The sequence below is a fragment of the Pelobates fuscus genome, chromosome 6 (genome assembly GCF_036172605.1).
Source record: "Pelobates fuscus isolate aPelFus1 chromosome 6, aPelFus1.pri, whole genome shotgun sequence".
Lineage (NCBI taxonomy): Eukaryota > Metazoa > Chordata > Amphibia > Anura > Pelobatidae > Pelobates > Pelobates fuscus.
The window spans coordinates 201,569,063-201,589,604 of record NC_086322.1 but is presented as its reverse complement, the minus strand read 5'-3'; positions in this window follow the sequence as shown (position 1 = coordinate 201,589,604).

The window sequence follows — 20,542 nt, the reverse complement described above, 5'->3', positions numbered from 1 at the left end:
GCGGCAGGTCCATTTGGTCCCACCGCATACCCGGGTTAGCCGCCAGCCGCTGCCTAAACTGCTCATCGTACCGCCACCACACCAACCCTCCGTAAGTCCGATACGCTTCCCAAATACCATCCAAATAACAAAACAGCGAGGAGCATAACCCCGGCGATTTCTCGCCGAGCACGCTAGCCAGCACGCAAAAGGCCCTCAACCAATTCCCGAAGGATTTCGGAATCTTGCGATACCGCTTCCTCTTCTCCTCCTCCTCCTTCTTCTCGTCCTTCTTATCCTCCTCCTTGAGGTCTATAAAGTCCTCCAAGGGGAGGAGGGAGAAGATCTCACAAAACTCCCCCTTCCATATCTTATCCTTCACCTCCTGCTTCAGATGGACCCCCAACGGGCCCGCAAACGACACATACGCGTGCTGTCTAGCCGCGTCGGGAATGCCCCCTGTCAACTCAGCCCTCTCGCTCCCAATCTCCCCCACGTCCTGCGGCAACACCATATCCCCGCCCGAACTAGGCCCAGTGGAGTTCCCAACCCGAGAGCCCGTAGCTCCAACGCCCGGGGCCCACACCTGACCAATGCCGCTAGTGTCACCCCCCGCCCCCAATGAGTGGAGTAGTGCCTGAAGTGTGGTAAGTAATGCGTTAGAGTGTAGTGACCCACTGGACTCACCGGCCAAGCCCCCCGAAACCGGGACGGCGGGGGCTGCAGTGCGGATCGCCCGACATCCAGGAAGAGGAACTTCCGCTGCTGTCTCGCCGACCGGGGAGCCCACCCGGTGATCAGCCTGCAAGGAGGCGGAACGGCTCCGAGACCTAGGACGAGGAGAAGAAGTCCTGGGTAGGGTTTAACGGACATCAATACCCCTCCCGTCACGACCCCGGGAGCGCCTGCTCTGTACCGAAGCCTCCCGCTGACCTCTACCACCACGTGGCACCCTGGGACCCCTGGGGCTACGACTCCTCCCGTCTCTACTAGCAGGCCGCCCCTGCCGACCATACCTAGGGGCTGCCGCACATTCCCCTGCCGAGCTGTCCGAGGGGGAGCAGTGCCGACCCGACCTCCCCCGTGCCTCCCGGGACCCCTGCGACCTAACGGGTGATGGACTATCACTACCACTCTCAGAATCCGGGCCCCCCCGCCGCCCGACCACTACCGAGGATCCCGATCCCCGACCTCCTGCATTCTTCCGACTGACCGCTTCCGTAACCCCTTTTCCTGCGCCTATCCCCACCGCCCCTTTACCCTTACCCCCCTTCTGACTAGCCCCCGACAGCCCGGACCTACCCACCACCCCTACGGGGGACCCGCTTTCCGACCTGGCCACCTCTCGAGACCCCCCCCTGCCCCTGGAACTCACCCCTTTCGATCTACGCTTACGCTTAGGGGCCCCGGGACCCTCCCCCCTTAGGACTAAGGCCTGGGCACCCCCCACTGGCCTACTCCCGCCTCTCTCCTTGGCAGAGCTCCCCTTAACAACCTTCCCGCCAAGAGGGCCCCGGCCGGAGCCCCCTGCACTTGCCTGCTGCCTCCCAGGCCGGCCATGCGGTCTCCCGGATCTGGCCTCGTCATCCTCGGTACTCTCCGATGGGGGGGAAGCCCGCCCCGACCTCCCCTCCGTGGGTCTTGCAACGCCAGGGGGCCGCCCAGCCACGTCCGACCCGACAGCAGCAGCGCCCCCGTCCACGACATCCTTCTGCCTCCGAGTGCTCGTCCGAGGCTCCGTCCGCACGCGGGGAGGCAAGGCCTCGACCACGCGGCTCCCGGGCCTGCTGCCGGTCGCAACCGGAACCCCACTGCTACCGGGGACAACTTCACCGGGCCCCGTGCCCGGGCTCAGCCTCCTCGGGGGCCTCCGGGCCCTGACCGGTCTCCCGCCATCGCCGTCCCGATCCGCCGCCTCCGCCAGGGCAGGGCCAAGCTGTGCCCGTAGCCAGTCCACACCCTGATGCCGTGCTGCCGACCTGATCCCCTCCAGCAATCGCTCCACGTCGTCCATTGGTCCTGCAGAGGAGACAAAGAAAATCCAACCGAGCAAAGTCCGCGCACACCGAGGTGAACACAAACTCAACCGGGTAGAAAGTTAGAATGACTCACCTAAAATGGCTGCTCATTTAAATAGCCAATCCTACTTACCCATAATCCAACCCTTGCTCACTTCCTCCTAAGCCCGCCTCCTAACCCCTGTCAAGGCCTTTTTCCGCTTAGCTGCGCTCTAGCTACATGGGGCTACATGGTTGTTGTTCAATAATAAAATTAATCCTCAAAAATACAACTTGCCTAATAATTCTGCACTCCCTGTAGAGATATCAGGCTTTATAACAGTAATAGATTGGTTTAAACACGCTAAGCTTGGCAGATTTATAATTGGTCTAGTAGACTATTAGAAATGCATCAGGATAACTGTCGCTTAACATATCTAAGTCGGCATTCTTGCTGGGCAGATGTTGTGAATAACATAACAGAGAGCTGCGTTTTGACGTGTAGACGCGAGTTAAGGTCACTATTAATAATAGATTTCTGTAGGCGTAAGTTTATCCACCAGGGGGCAGCAGAGCGACAGGCTCAGATATTGTAATTAGAATAAGCAGTAAGATAGGGAACTTATAATGCCTAACACAAACTTTTTTCAATTATACACTTTTAAAATATGCAATAAACAAGGTGCAGTAACAGTGACCACAAAGACACATTGGATGAGTCTGTGATCGCAATATTTGGGAGGTTAGCATGAACTGTACCAGGGGTGCAAGTTAGTCATTTGGCCGTGCACAGTGGCTTATCAGACTGCCATTTTGTTGCCAGTGTCCCCATTTACCCGATACCAGAGAGTTTCTGTGTAGGGGTTACCTCCTGCGCATCGGCTGTACGGTTCCGGCTGTGAGCCGTCGCTGGAGCTCGGTTACCATCTTGTCCGTGTGCGGCTTGGCTATGCTGGAGCTGGGCAGGCGTTTGTCCTGGGGCTTTCTCCGCCGCTTGTGGTCGCTTGGGAAGGAGAATGCTGGCGCCTGAGGGGCGATTCGCTGCCACCCGTTGCTTTGCTCTCTGCCTTCGTCCCCTTCTGGAGGCTGCCCTGGGGGCTCGCTGTGGGTGCTTATATAGTTGCCGCCTTGTAGCTGGTCTGACCCATAGTGCTAGTGCCTGGACCGCTCGGTTAAAGGGCCGAATCTTATGCCGGAGTTGTGACCATAAACTAAAGCAGAGTCGGTCAAAAAACTCCTGGGTGCTTTTGGGTGGGGTGGCAAGGGTACTGCTTTTACCATGTTTTGCCCTCTTTCTCCCTACTGCTGTTTGCTTGTCATCGCTGTGTCGTGGCTGCAGCAGGCCACGTGTAGTGATGCTGAGCTCCTCCGCCATCTTGGGCGCCACCGTGTCCATTCTGCTTGGAAGGTCAGTGGCGTCTGCTATGCTGACTTGCCTTGCAGTGTCTCGTGCTGGTGGGGACCGGGATATCCCCCACCGGTCCAAAGGGGGGGGGGGGAAGTGGCGTGTGAGTGTCTCCTCTTCAGCCTGAGAACCGAGAGAGCAGCCGTCTCTCCACGGCTCCCACCCGTGCAGGCCGCGGGTTGAGATGATGGCTTTTCCGCGGCGGAGAGCCCCGAAACGGGTGTCTCCGGGTTCAGCATTCCCTCCTGGATACGAGGGTGATCGTCCGCTGCCGGCACGATCCGGTGGTAGGCTTGCTCGGCTGGTAAGCTCCGCCCCCCCTAAACTAGTATTTTTATTAATAAGTTTAGATGGTAATTGTTCACTACATGTCCTTATGTAATGTGCTCTGCACACCTTTGGCTACAGTAGAAAGTGATGGCTTATTGATGGAGATTTGGTTCTAGTATGAACATGTACAGTTAACATTTAGAACCTAGAAGAAAAAAAAAAAAAAAAGAAAAAAAATTGGGAATGTGCTAAGATTTGTTTATGACAATCAGTCGAAAGTTACATAGACTTGGAGATTTGTTTTGGACGAACTGCAATTTGGCCGTATTCAGGCCAATCAGGTGTTTAGCAGAATTACTGAATTCCAATCAAAAACATACCTGAATCAGACAGAACAGTCATCCCACCGGACCACCAGGGACTGCTGCCACTGGACCACCAGGGAATTTCAACCACTGGACCACCAGTTAAAAAAAATAAAGAGAGGGGGCGGAGCCTGAACGCCGATGAAGACGGACGTGTGAGTCCTGAGCTCCCTCACCCCGAGCATTCAATCTGCCAACATCAGCGTTAAAATTCGACCATCAGCTCCTAAAAAAGAGCAATACACAACGCCAACACTACCCCCTCCACATCCGCACTATGGGCGGCAATAGAAAACGGAGAGAACACACTCCGTCGGTGGCCACGCTTTTCCGCACCTCGGAACGGGGGCGGCCATCTTTGGCCCAATCCTCACAAAGATCCGACTCAGAATCAGACGACAGCGAGGTCCCTGAGGACACTACAGCTCCCATCACGATGGGCAATCTGCGACAACTCCTTAGGGAAACATCCGAGGACATCAAGGCCCACACGGCAGCGGAACTAGAGAAGCAAATGGCGGGCCTCAGAACTGACTTGGACGCCTTGGCTGAGCGCACCGCACAGGCCGAAACCAACATCTCAGGCCTAACTGAGGCAACTAAATCCCATGACCATGAGCTACTTCTTATGCAGGACAGAATAGTCCAACTGGAGGATGGCCTGGAGGATCTCAACAACAGATCCCGCAGGAGTAACATCAGAATCCGGGGCCTGCCAGAAACGGTCACCACAGAAGCCATCCTTCCAGCCGTTCAAGAAATATTCTCCAACCTGTGGCCAGAAGCTGCTGCCAGCGATCTCCAGATTGAGAGAGCACACCGAGCATTACGTCCCCCCACACCGAACCTGACTAGGGATGTAATTGTAAAACTGCTCCTGTTCACCACAAAAGAAAAACTGATGACCGCGGCCCGCACGAAACCACCAGTATATCAAGGAAACCAACTACAACTGTTCCAGGACTTAGCACCTGTCACTTTGCGCAAAAGAAGAGAACTTAAACCCCTCACAACTGCGCTAACACAAAATGGCTGGAAATACATGTGGGGCCACCCCTTCAAATTAATGGTCCGAAAAGAGAACCGCTCCTACACCCTTCATTACCCTGCAGACATGCTGGACTTCGCCGAACACATCGGAGTACCAATTAACCCCATAACGGCCCCTACTCCCAGAGAAATGGCGCGACCATCTCGCCACACCAGCGGAGGAGACACCACCACGCAGCTCCAGTCCCAGAGAGGCCGGGCAATGCAAACTCCCAAGAAATGATCGGACCGACACTCGTTGCAAAGAGACCAGAGACGCTGAAACCTTTACCTGGACAACCCTCTATTCAGGACTGCAGAACAGGTTTTACTCTATTGTACCCCCGAAACCCGATCCCCCCCCCCCCTTCCTCCCCCCGCATACCTGTGCACCCAGCCCCAAGGGGGATACTCACCAGCAATAGAGAGCCAAACCTCAACCCGGCGGAGACCATCCAAGGAGGTCCCAACCACCCCGGCCCTACACGCTACTCGCCCAACCTGGAAACGAACTGGCCGCAAACGAGATCCCCTAGATGGGCCACAAGAAGAACACCCCCCCTCCCCCCCACACCTTTCCCCCCTACCTTCTACAACGACCAGACGGCCTAACCACGAACTGCCCGAATACCCCCCCCCTTCTGTCACCCCATGGTTCAACGGGGATACCCCTCAACTCAAGCCCAGATAGGCCTGGTCAGAATACCCACAAGATCCCCAGCGAAGACATTGAGGTAACGGAGGCCAACAGAACTTGGGCTCCAGAGACGCACAATCACTATTTTTATGTTGTATACTTTTTATGTTGTATGCTTTATAACAGTTTTAATATGGAACTTTCTGTGTTACATGTATGCTAGAACTAATAACTAATGACTCCTAGCGTACGGTCTTACCACGGGCTGCTTGCTAAACCCTGAGTATAAATATTGGTAACTGTGATTTATATGACCTGCACTGGGCTACAGGGGACTCAAAGACACTGGACTCATAGTTGGGTAATCATAGGAAACGAGATACAAGGCCTGACGCACACTGTACAAATTAGCACACAGACGACCTGACGCAAGTGGTTCCCCCTGACGACTTCTCTCAATGCCTTAACCACGCCCAGGGAACCCACCTCGTCCTAGAGAACCCCAGACATACGACAACCAACCGAACCCCCTCCAAACATACCCGGAACATGGAAACCAACACTCAGGGGTATACTTGCCTCAAACTTACGGCCCGACTACATCTGAACTCAGAAGACCCTTAGAAACCAAACCACAGGACCGGGTGACAGCTCATACCCCAACAGCACAGATTAGAAAAACCACCCGCACCAACCAGACGAGACACACCCACTCCCCATTATCTCACTAGAGACATTATCACAGACCGACTAAGGGAACTTATTGTAACACATACTGTTATGTATTATTAATGTAAGTTGAAACGTTGAAATGTTGTAAAGTTGAAATGTTATAATTGCCCTCTTGTACAACTGCTGTAACACAGGAAATGGCGCTGACCCACACATCCCACGGGCCAACTACCCACCGCAGGAAGGGGACCACATGACCTCCTGCATACATCACTAGAAACGGCACCTATCCTTAAACGAGAGGAACACCGCATGAAGGTGATACCCAAACCCGCCAAGTAAGCATCTCCAACATCCCCTTCATGACCAAAACACCTCACACCCAGCAATAAACCCCTATCAACGTCACTCCCCTCCCCGTAGAAACCCCACTCCCCCAGAAGGAGGACAGGTAGTCACCCCCGAGATGAAGACCTGCACTCCCCACCCCTCTCACAACCCCCCTGCAGACCGCACGGACAGAAACCTGAGATCCAAAGGGACATAAGCCCTGCAATACAACTGACCCACCCTACCCCCCCCCCCCCCCCACAATAGACCTAAACTGCGACAGCTCTACACACAGGAACACCTGGACCACAAGGAAGCCCATCCACAGAAAGCGCACATACCGACCTAACACACAAGGGAAACAACGCACATAAGGGACACAACCAGTACACATGAACCCATAGAATATCCGAAAAGGGATAACGTGACAAACATAACTTCATCTAGAACCGTAGGATACTGCCACACCCACACACTATTGCTCATTTCCACTCCACTACTAACCGAACACACCCACCGTAAACTCACACGCTCGGGGGAGAGAAGGCACATGATTCACCGATCCTCTAGACCCCCTCTACCTCTAAATCCGGCGCTAACACCTCACCCTTGACCTCCCATTTCCTCAGTGAGACAAGGAGACTTGCTCCGCTCCCAACACTCCTGGCATATCACTCGTAAGACCAGGACTACCAAAAACGCCTACCGTACTCATACACCACTACTCAACACTCTCACCCACACCAGACACAACACCACACCACAACACCACAACACCCATCCCACCCCCCCTCACCCGCACGACTCGCACAGCCCACCCGCCTGGTCTTCATACACTTGTAGTAAGAACTTTATACCCCTAATTAAGCTAAGAGATAAGGAAGAACGGACATGGCTCCACCATTGTCCTGCATATCAATCAATTGTAAGGGCCTCAATAACCCACTCAAGAGACACCAAACGATGCGCTGGGCAAGCAGAACCCGCGCCCAAATCATCCTCCTACAGGAAACACACTTCCAACAAAACAAGACATTCCCACTTCTAAACCGAAACTTCAACAGATATTTCCTGGCAAACTCGCCGACCAGCAAACAAAACGGGGTGGCAATCTTAATCCACAAGGCATGCCCCTTCATAACCGACAAAACAATTGCTGATCCCCAAGGGAGATATATTACAGTAGCTGGCAAAATGGGCCCCCAGAAATTTGCATTCACCTCGATCTACGCACCCACAGTTCCCTCAGCCTCTTTCTGGCAGGCCCTACAAGCACACATAGCATTATTCTCCTCACACCACCATATCATAGGAGGGGACTGTAACGCCTCACCCTCCCCAGTGATAGACAGGCACAGAACAGGCCCGCACCCACAAAACCGTGGACAAACAACACAATCCGACAAACTACTTCAGAACTTCCTCGCACGCACCCGCCTGATAGATGTCTGGAGGATCCAACACCCGAATATGCGAGATTACACATTTTACTCCCACCCTCACCGATCCCACTCGCGCATCGACTTATTCCTGATATCCCCCTCCACTCTACCCCTGATCGCTAACACCTCGATAGGATCAATCACGTGGTCAGACCACGCTGATATTTCACTCACACTGACCCCGCCAATCACCACCCGCCAATGGTCCTGGCGCCTAAACCCTACCCTACTCCATAACCCCACAATCAGAGACGCCACATCCAAGGCCATCGCGGACTACTTTACTCTAAATACACACTCAGTCACCTCACCGGGAACTCTATGGGCGGCACATAAAACTGTAATTAGGGGCACCCTCATAAGCCAAGCCGCACACCATAAAAAACAACGTCTAGCGAAATTAGAAAGCAACCTGAAAGAACTCCGCCAACTAGAAAATGACTTTAAAATTCATCCCACACCAGACATATTAGCTAAAATACAACAACTCCAAACTGCAATAAAAGATTTTATGGCCACAGATGCCACCAAAGCCCTCCAATGGACCCGCCAACTTTTCTACGAAAAGTCTAATAAAGCAGACACTCTCCTTGCCCACAAACTCAAAAATAGAACAGCCCGCAAAAACATCACCAAAATTAGGGCCAAGGACGGAACATCTCAAGAGTCACCAGACAAAATAGCTACGGTATTCCAAGAATACTTTACAGACCTATATGACCACAGTCCCCACCATAGACACGACCCCACCCTCCTGATGACTAAAATCAACAAATACCTAGACTCACTCACCCTACCCTCACTAACACCAGAAGGAGCCCACAGACTGTCAACGGAAATCACATCGGAAGAAATAGCTAACGCACTCAAAACTCTTAAACCCAACAAATGCCCAGGCCCGGATGGGTTCACAGGCCTCTACTACAAGACCTTCACATCAGCACTTATCCCACACCTATGCAAACTCTTCAACTCATTTATGAAAGGTGACCCCATCCCCCCGACATGCTGCGAGCAAACATATGCCTCCTACCTAAACCTGGCAAATCCCACCTTGACCCCGGACACTTTAGACCAATCTCCCTACTGAATGTAGACATGAAACTATTTACAAAAATACTAGCCGAAAGACTGAACCCCCTGCTCCCTCTCCTCATCCACCCGGACCAGGTGGGATTTATCCCACACAGACAAGCCAGCGACAACACCCGACGCACCTTTGACCTCATTTGGTACGCAAACCACAGACGCCTCCCAACCCTTCTTCTATCCCTTGACGCAGAAAAAGCCTTCGACAGACTACTCTGGCCCTTCCTCTTTGCAACACTTCAGAAATTCGATTTCCCAACACCTTTCCTTGACGCATTAGGATCCATTTACTCGTCCCCTACAGCCACCCTCCTCCTACACTCAAACACACCACACTCCTTCCCCATCAAGAACGGCACACGACAAGGATGCCCACTGTCCCCTATACTGTTTGCCCTTTCGCTTGAACCACTCCTCCAGACCCTCCGACACAATCAGGAAATACAGGGAATTAACATCAAGGATGAAACATACAAGATCGCAGCATATGCGGACGATGTTCTCCTCACTATCACAGACCCACTACACTCTCTCCCGCCCTTAACAGTAGAACTGGCGAAATACGCAGAAGTTTCAGGATACAAACTTAATCTTGACAAAACAGAAGCCCTCCCGATCCAGGTTGACGAACCAACACTTCAGACACTCAGAGTACAGCACCCATTCACCTACCAACAAACAAATATCAAATACCTAGGCATCACACTCCCAATAGACCTCACGCAAACCTACCGCCTGAACTTCACGCCCCTGATCGAAACTGCCTCACAAGACCTTGAAAAATGGAACAACATGGCAATCTCATGGATAGGCAGGATGACATCCATTAAAATGAACCTCCTCCCTCGGTTTCTATACCTCTTTCAAACACTCCCAATCCCGATCAACGCATCAGACTTTAAGAAACTGCAAACCAAGATAGACAAATTTATATGGGCCGGAAAAAGGGCAAGGATAGCTCGCAGAACCTTGTACGTCCCTAATAAACAGGGTGGACTAGGACTCCCCAATCTCACCCAATATTTCCAATCAGCCCAACTGTCACAAACGATCCAAATTCATGCCACCCCAGGCGCCAAACGGTGGGTAGATTTGGAACATAACATATTCGGCTCAGACTTCCCCTCCCTACAAATCTGGCTCCCAAAAAACGCCAGGCCACCGACCCCCCCCACCTCCCCGGCAATACTAACTATGATCAAAACATGGGATAAAATAACCGAAAAACACAAACTTATATCACACCCCTCTCCATTAATGCCCATTCTCAGGAACACAACCTTCACACCTGGCATGTCCCCGAGGGACTTCGCCCATTTCGAAGACAACAACCTAACGCGCATACACCACTTCTACAGAAACCAAACCATCATATCCTTCACAGACCTCCCCCAACAAACCCCCCTCATAACCAGGGACCTGTTCAGATACCTTCAAATCCGCAGCTACCTAGAGGCCCCACACATACGACAAGCCAGCATCACCCCACTCACGCCACTAGAAAGTGCATGCATAAACCACCCACTCCAAAAAGGTCAAATATCAAAGATATACTCCCTACTAAGTAGACACGCAAGAGAAAGCTCCATGCCATACATAGCAGCCTGGGAACGGGATCTGGGCCCCACGGGGGAACAAAGCGACTGGACTGACATCTGGGAAGCCACTGCAACGATATCCATATGTGTCAATCATAAAGAACAAGCTTACAAAACCCTTTTCAGATGGTACCTAACCCCACTCCGTCTAAAACAAATGAAACAATCAAACTCTGACCTTTGCTGGAAAGGATGCGGGAACACGGGCACTTACCTACACACATGGTGGGAATGCCCCAAAGTATCTACCCTCTGGCAACAAATTGCACAAAAAGCAACGCAAGCACTCCACACACAAATACCGATGGACCCCTGGCTCTGGCTGCTATCAAGACCCCTCAAAGACATCCCTAGAGCACAAAATAAACTCTTAGCCAAACTGGCGCTAGCCACTAGGAGAGCGATAGCTGAAACATGGGGAAGTCCAGACACCCCAACAATGTCACAGATAACTCGTAAGATTAACGAAGCTATGAACATGGATAAACTCACAGCCCTAATCCATGACACCACCAAATCCTTCAATAAAATATGGGACCCATGGTTATGGGAATTCACACCTATCTCAAACAACCTCATACGACACGATAGACCAGGCGGGTGAGCCCACCCGAGACGCACAGCCCTACATACCACAGGACCCCCCACCCTACCCACAACCCTCCAAACACCATACCTCTCTCCACCCCACCCCACTCCCCCCACTCTCTTACTTACACACACCACACTCACAACACGTTCAACCCACCCCACATAAACCCACTTACTCCACACATTCCAAAAAGCACACGTCCACCGCCTTTACCTCCCCAAGAACGCTGCACCACAACACACAGAGATCACGAGACTTCGCATATGGGGACACCCAGAGACAGAATCACACCTACAACACTCGACACACACACGACTGGACACAGACCATCTCAACCCACACAGGACCATAGCTCCTGACACAGAAAGTGCCCTCACTACGAGCCCACAAACTCAACCACCACGGACCACGGTCCGCAACGACCTCTTATCCATAACAAGGACTACCCAATCCTTGTGACTACCCCACCACACCCCCCACACCCTCGGCCCACCCCCAACCTCACCTTACCCCCTCTAAACCCCCAAAAGGGAACGAGAAGAACCCAAAGTAAACATCAACCACCAATCATACGAAAAAGCCAATAACCACCAGACAACATACACCTTGAGCCTACCCGCAACCAATACATCAAGACAGACACGCGCCTCCACGAAAACACTTAGGAAATAGCACGCTCACAAACAACTATGCAGATCATAGAACTGTAAAAGATTCCACAACCTGCTCCTAAATGCCTAAGTGTAATATGTAATATCGTATTCAAACTATGTTCCCACCTACCCCCCCCCCCCTACTTCTGTTCCCCCACACTAACAACACTAAAATATCCTAGAACATAAGACGGTAAGAAACTGTTTTATAAACAGGAAAATGCAAGAACAACACTACGAATATGGCAATGTTATCACAACATCGGACAACTGTAGTATTTATACCTGCTGGACCAGCAATTACACTTATGTTGAACGACTGCTATAACAGTAAATGTATGTTGTATTATGTAACCACTGTACCACAAATCATCTCCCAATCTTCTTTTCTGTACCCCCACCCCATAAAACAAAAACCTTCCAAAATAAAGAATTTATAAAAAAAAAACATACCTGAATTATCGACTACCAACTAATGTAGATGGCAGTAAAGGTGATGCAGCTGATATATATTTATGTTATGTAGTTTGAGGCCTTGTCCTTTCATGGAGAGGGAGTTCTGATACTTAATGGCGGGTACAGGGCCAGATTAAGAGCCCAGTGGGCCTGGTGCTGACAATTATGACGGGCCTAATTACAGAATCATATCGACCAAAAACAGTAAAACAAGCGTCATGTATCTGATGGAGATGGTGCTGGAGAGAAAGAAAACAGCAGCTATAAGAAAACACATACCCTAGGCTAATCTCTCACTAATTTATGTTTTCATCTTTCAAGTAAATCCATAACCCTAACAGCAGTGTCCAGTGAAGCAGGAAGTCAATGGGCACGGAGAAGGGTGTGCCACTGACACAAATCACATGACCTGCCAAAAGGGGCGAAAATGCCCCAAAAGAGGACATGTCTGCCCAAAGAATTAGAAGGCCAGCCTGGCATGAATGCATGTCAGGCTGCCTACCAATCATGCAGCTGGCCAACTAAGGGCATACTATGCAGACAGCACCCTGAGCTTGGCATAAATGCATCTAATGATGCGATCGCTCAACGCTTTCTAAGGAATGTCTCCTAGCACTCGCTGGTCCACTTGTCTCCTTACCTTCTTACTAGTAGGCAGAAGCTCCTGGTATATAGTCTGGGACAGAGAAAAGCTGTATGTAATGAGTGTAGAAGAAAGGGAACATACCACAGTGTTAGAGAGACCAAAACCAGCATTACCTTAAAGGATCACTATAGGGTCAGGAACACAAACATGAATTCATGAACCTATAGTGTTAACACCACCATCTAGCCCCCCTGGGCCCCTCTTGCCTTCATAAATATAGCGAAATCTTACTGTATTTAAGCCTGAAGCTGTAACTGTGCACGCTGTTAGACTCAGAAAAACAAGCAGTCTGCTGACATCATTAGAAATGGTGGCCTGATCCAATCACAGTGCTTCCTCATAGGATTGGCTGAGACTGATAAAGAGGCAGATCAGGGGCAGAGCCAGCATGATTCAAACACAGCCCTGGTCAATCAGCATCTCCTCATAGAGATTAATTGAATCAATGAATCTCTATGAGGAAAGTTGAGTGTCTGCATGCAGAGGGAGGAGATACTGAATGTTTGGATGCATTTTAGGCCACCATGACCCAGGTAGGATCTCGAACAGCCATCTAAGGAGTGGCCAGTGAAGTTATCACTAGGCTGTAATGTAAACACTGCATTTTCTCTGAAAAAAGACAGTGTTTACAGCAAAAAGCCTGACGGTAATGATTCTATTCACCAGAACAAATGCAATAAGCTGTAGTTGTTCTGGTGACTACAGTGTCCCTTTAACTATATTCATTGTCAGCCAGTCCACAAAAGTTTTGTTCCCATACATCCCTCTTAAGTTTCCATACTTAATTAAGAGTATGTGAAAAGTAGTTAGGGTTGCCACCTTTCTTGGAAAAACATACCGGCCTTGCTAATTTGAATAATTAAATATGTATGGATGACATCACATGATGTAAATCACAAGGAGTGACATAAGAGAAAATGCTGTAAAATCACCCAAAAACTACTTAGTTTGAATCTGCTGTATAGATGGATTCCTCCCAGTGCCCCCATGTCTCCCAGTGCCCCTATGTGTCGATTACTCCAGGTCTCAGTGTTCCTATGTATCAGTGTCATAGTGCTCCATGTCTCCCAGTGTCCCCTAGTGTCGTGTCCCCAGTTCTCCCAGTGATCCTATGTATCAAAGTTTCTCAATGCCCCATGTCTTCTTGTGTCTTCATGTATCCCAGGGTCCCCATGTCACTAGGAAGACGGGGAGACCTGGGGACATCCCTTACTTCCCTGAGCTGTAGGCTGTCTCTGTAGGGTGGGAGTTACTGCCTAGACTCTCTGTAGCTGCACCCCTGCAGATCAGTGAGTATAGATAGGCAGGGAGGGATATGCTAGAACTTCCTATCCCTGCCTGTCTCCACACACAGCAACCCCTACTGGCCAGTGCTGGTATTGCATAGTAATCTCTTGTTTATACTGAGAAAAATACCAGCATTTGTATTCCCAGTATCACTGCAATATTGGAACCAGCCAGGCAGCCTCAAATACTGGCTGTGCCAATAAAATAAAAGCTAGGTGGAATCCCTAAGAGTAGTGTGTGAAGAAAAAAAAAAAGTAAAAATTTTTTTTTTTTTTTTTTTTAAATCAATGGGCCTATTCTATGGGTCTGGGCCCCTTCTCCCCACACTTATCTAGGCATCTAGTCAGGCAAATTTAAATGCCAAGTAAAGACCATGACATAAAAGGAAAATAATATACAAGTAAAGATGAGGCTGAGAGTGAGATAAGCTACACAGCAATTTAAATGCTGTCTTAATATTAGATTTAGCTCATGGATCTCCGCTACTTATTACCAAACTGCACCTATTTGTATTACAGAAAGTCTATAGTGGCAGGAATACAAGTGTTTAAAGGGACACTCCAGGCACCCAGACCACTTCTGCTCATTGGAGTGGTCTGGGTGCCAACTCCCACTACTCTTAACCCTGCAAGTGTAATTATTGCAGTTTTTTTTTTTATAAACTGCAATAATTACATCGCTGGGTTAACTCCACCTCTAGTAGCCGTCTACTAGACAGCCACTAGAGGTCACTTCCTGACACATAGCACAGATTATCTGTGCTAGAGCGTCGCTCATTTCCCCATAGGAAAGCATTGAAAATACGCATTAGGTCTCCTCGGCCGGTAGGCGGGATCAGTCTCGCCCACCGGCCGATGGAGACAGTAGGAGGAGCGGCGCGGAGGAGGAGACAGCGACGAGGGATATCGTCGCTGCCTCAGGTAAGTCACTGAAGGGGTTTTCACCCCTTCAGTAACCGGGGATTGGGGGGTGGGAGGGAGAGGGTACCTCCAGTGCCAGGAAAACGGATTGTTTTCCTGGCACTGGAGTTTTCCTTTAATACACAGAGCCTCCCTTGGAACACTTTGAAATTGATGATCTCAGCCAATCCAATTTTTCCCACAGGAAAGCATTGGGAGGCTATTGTGCATGCGCGGCAAAATGCCCTGCTGTGCCAGTTAGCATCTCCTCTTGGAGATGCATTGAATCAATGCATCTTTATGGGTAAAGTTCAGAGTCTTCATGCAGAGCGTGGAGACACTGAACGCCATTGCTGCACATATTCTGAAAGCACCCCTAGTGGCCATCTGAGTGACTGCCACTAGAGGTGTTCCTAGACCAGGGATAGGCAACCTTCAGCACTCCAGATGTTGTGGACTACACCCCCCATAATGCTCTTACACCCATAATCATGGCAAAGCATCATGGGAGGAGTAGTCCAAAACATCTGTAGTGCCAAAGGTTGCCTATGCCTGTCCTAGACAGTAATGTACACACTGCCTTTTCTATGAAAAGGTACTGTTTACATTACAAAAGGCCTGCAGGAACAGGCTATAGACACTAGAACCACTACATCAAGTTGTTCTGGTGACTTTTGATATCTGTGTACTTACCCTGCCAACAGATTCTGCCTGTCTCTCGTAATCTTATCCTACATGTATTTCTTTCTGTACATTAATACCCTGACACATACCTAGACAATCCATTATTCACAGAAATGTGTTTTGGAATTATTATTCCTACTATTTCAAACTCACTAATCCCAGTTACCTGGAGATGTAACAAATTACCCATTCAGAGGACTGATGCAACTATGTGGAAGAAAAATACAACATTAATGGAATGAGCTTATTTATAAGAATTAGATTTCGGGAATACTCTCAAGATTGTTAGAGCTAATGTGAGAGGGTTTGACATAAGAGAAATGGGATTGGTGATGTTACATGATGAGAGAGACTGAGATAATGTGTATATAGTTTTCACTCATCAGAATTTATGCTTACACTGTATACAGCAAATACTTTATACATTTTAGAAATCTGTTTACACCTGTACATATTTCATAGGACATTTAAAAAAATAATAAAGTGTTTTAAAACGCAAATGATGAAAACACAATGCTGCCATTTGTTGTGATTAAAGGGACACTATAGGTACCCAGGCCACATCATTTCATTGAAATGTTCTGGGTGTAGTGTTCCTGTTCCCGTTGGTCCTGCAATGCAAGAATTAGAAATGTTAGAGACACTTCAATTAATACATTGCAGGACTAAGACTGCCTCTAGTGGCTGTCAGACAGCCACTAAAGGCACTTCCAGGTGGCTAACAGAATTTTTGGTTGCCTGACAATGGACATACTCAAACTCGGCATGAGGACATCCCCATTGGAAAGAACTGAAACAATGCTTTCCTATGGGGAGGGCCTAATGCCCTTACTGTGGATGCGCATTAGCCCCACCATCGGATGACATCAGAGGACGTTTGGCACAAAGGGAGACTGTCGCTAAAATCAGATGCGTAAAGAAAGTTTGGCTTTTTTTTTTTTTTAAAACCCTTTCCATGCCAAAAGGGTGGGGGTATGGCGAAAGGAACTATTCATTGTATTCCTTACACTATAAAATCCCTTTAGGGAACAGCAGGGGAAAAATCCCTTAAGAATAAGGGTTAATACATCCAAAAATAAGAATAATGATTGGCAATGTATTATCAGCAAAGGTTATTTTAGAATCGTTATTGTATCAGATTAAACTGAAAAAAATCATGTAGTATTGCTGCCATATTTGAAAGCCCAGTACAGGTTTATGAATTGGGCTATGCAATACATACAACAGCAGCTTGAGCTCTTTCAGATTCACCCAAATTTAGTTGGTACTTGAAAGGAGTGTCCTCACACAATACACACCATACAAAGATGTTGTACAGCAAGCATGACAAACTAGCGGCTCGCTGGGCCACAAAGATATTCATTCAGTTTGACATGTTAAGGCAGAGTAGGCAACTGCTCTCCCCACATTGAAGATCCCTACTCTGCTAAAATTTACGTAGCCGGAGGCGAGCAAGCAGTCTGTTCTTCCTGCTCCTCACTGCTCCCTCGTGTGCACCCTCTGTGGTGACGCCGGGTGTTGGAATATGACGTAATTGCGGCCCAGCATCACTAAACTGAGCCTGTAAGAGAGCTGGAAAGGAGATCCAGGAAGATGGACCCCAGGGAAAGGCCCAACACACAAAAGCTTTGCGAGTGTGTGCAAGAATGTGTAAATGTGTGTGTCTGTCAGTGTTGCAATGGCTGCAGCTGGTCAGTGGAGGACCTAGAGGTGCACAGAGGCATTCAGACGTGACGTCAACGTGCTCCACCTTCACAGGGTTTCAAGGAGTAGCAGGAGGACCACTTCGGCACAGTGTGCGGACGGCGCCATTGGGGGTATACCAGAGGTGGGACTCTGGAATCGCATACTGCCAGCAGCAATGTGAGTGGAGTCTGCTTGTTGGCTAATATACACACACACACACCTATATATATATATATATATATTTTATTTTTTTTCTAAAAAGGGCCAAGGGTTTAGTAGAGGGGGGAGACTGGGATTTAGTAGAGGAAAGTCCTGGGGTTTAGAAGGGGATTTAAATTTTTTTTAATACTGTATTTTCAAAAAAAAAAAAAAATCTACTTTTCTATAACAATTTAAGGTGTTGTTTTTTTTCTTGTGGCCCACAAACTTGAACCTTGTTTATTTGGCTCGTGCTAGCCTTTGAGTTTGACATGCTTGTTGTAGAGGCAGAAGCACAGAACAGGGCACCTCCACATACCATAACTTAAGCGGCTGTCCCTTTTTTTTATTCCCCCCCCCCCCCCCCATTTTTCAACCCCTAACTTTCCCCTTTCCATATTTATTTGCTCCAAAATTACCCTTCTTTACCTCTAACTTTGCTAATCTTCATGGCACTGGATCCTTATTTGCGCCTCCATCTTCCAAGTAATGTCACTTCAGCTGTTCAAGCATGCTTTCAGGCAACGTTACAAATACAAAGTAAACAGAAATCCTTAGAATTAGTAAATGGAGGTTAAATCCTCCCTCATGCCCATACCCATTATGCCACAAGTATGGGCATTTCTACTAAACCATGAGCAGCCACAGCTGTAATTTAAGCCTGAAGATTTACCTGCGAGAGCACCCTGGTTGGCATAAACTAAAAAGTCTAGCAAGTAGGAAACTATTGCTGCCTAGTCACTAATTCAAAGTGGAAGTGGGGGAAAAAAAAAAAAAAAAAAAAAGAGTTAAAAGGAGACCTGCCATAGGTGCCCCATGATGGGGAACCTAATAAAATAAGTGGGGGTCAGGGTTTGTGACAATATGTCAACCCCACTTTATTATGGAGGGCCCCCAAGCTAGGTTTCCCCTTGAGACCTGTTTTAAATAGCAGCAGTGGCTTCTTGCAACTTCGTAGACATGCCTCATATTTACAGCACAGCAGGTATTGCTAGGAGGGGGGGGGGGGATTTAACCTCTCTTATAACAATATGTGGTATAATATGTGGCCCATAGGCCAAGGGTAAAGCATAAGGGGAAAGGGGTAATTTAGTAAGCGTCAAGGCGCTTTTCCACTTTTAAATATTACAAGGAGTCCCAAGCAGGTAGCTCCCTCCTTGCAAAATTAACACTCAAATAGCACAGCTGAAATTTCATCCAACAAGCAATGTTTTCAGTTTCATTCGTTGTAATTTGTATTTGTTAGTCTTACAAACGAATAGCCGAAATCCATCTGAAAACGAATGCCCAAGTCTATTATCAATAGAAATTAAACAAATCGAGAAAGCAGAGATGGGCACAGAGGAGAGTATTGTGGGTGAATTTCCTGTGATTAAACAAGTGCAGCATAGTTAAGCTCCACCCATTTGTCACATTTACAAAATGTAGAGTGGGGAAAGAAAAAAAAAAAAAAGTGATTCCTGTACATGTAACTATTCACAGTCTTGTATGGATATAGCATCTCTAGTACACAGCTGAGACCTCACAAACTATGCAAAAACAATGTGAAAGGAAAGTAATGGAAGGGAAAGAAAAATTGATGAGATAGTGCTTCTAATGGATTGCCATCTGACTGCAACCAAAAATGTGTTTAGGTTAATGTAATGCATCAAACCACTACATTGAGGTAGCAGCTTGATTGCTTCAAACGGTACATTCTAGGCACCCATATAACTTTAATGCATTTGATGTGTTCCACATGCTCAAATCTTTAAACGTTTTGCAGAATGCTGCACCATAAGCTGCCTCTTTAACCACACCTCCTAATGCCAGAATAAAAATGCATGCATACGGCTCATCCACCGACTATACTGAATGATCTGAACAAAAAAAAAAAAAAAAACAGCATTAGAAGATAATGCCTAGGGTGATGTATAGTAAAGATACCACTACCTGTTTGTAGTTTCTCTGCCTGTCTGCAGCCAGTTTGTGAATTAAAAGCAACTCAAATCACTGCTGTTATGGAGTGAGCTGTATGCATGCATTTGATAAGGAAGTATTTTCTTGCATGAGAGGTGTGTCTAAAGATGCAGGTTAATATTGCATCACGCTGCAGAACATAAAACAGGGCGCAAGAGAATACTGAGAACGGGCAGCAACTGAAATAGCCTGCCCTTTGGTGGGTCCCCGCTCAGATCTCAAGCTGGTTTTTGCTCATCTTTGCACAAAAAAAGTTAGACATTTGTGAACTTAAAAAAATAAAATTTAAGGAGACTAAGTACGAAAACATTAAATGAATTAAAGCTGTATTGGGTCCAAAACGCTGCGCTGGCATCTTCTCAAAGTTGCATTGAATCAATGCATATTTATGGGGAACTTACAGAACTTTGAGACACTGAATGCCAATGCTGCACACTGAGCAACACTTGACAAAGAAGCACCTCTAGTGGGGGTCTGTGTGACTGCTAGCTAGCAATGAAAAAACATTGCCTTTTCTTTCAAAAGTGTTTACAGTGCTAAAACTGCAGGGACATGCTGTAGGCACTAGAACCGTTACATTAAGCAGTAGTGGTTCTGGTAACTATATTGTACCTCTAAGCATTTGTTACATTGTCATCTTTGCAGACGACTACATAAAATACTATATCA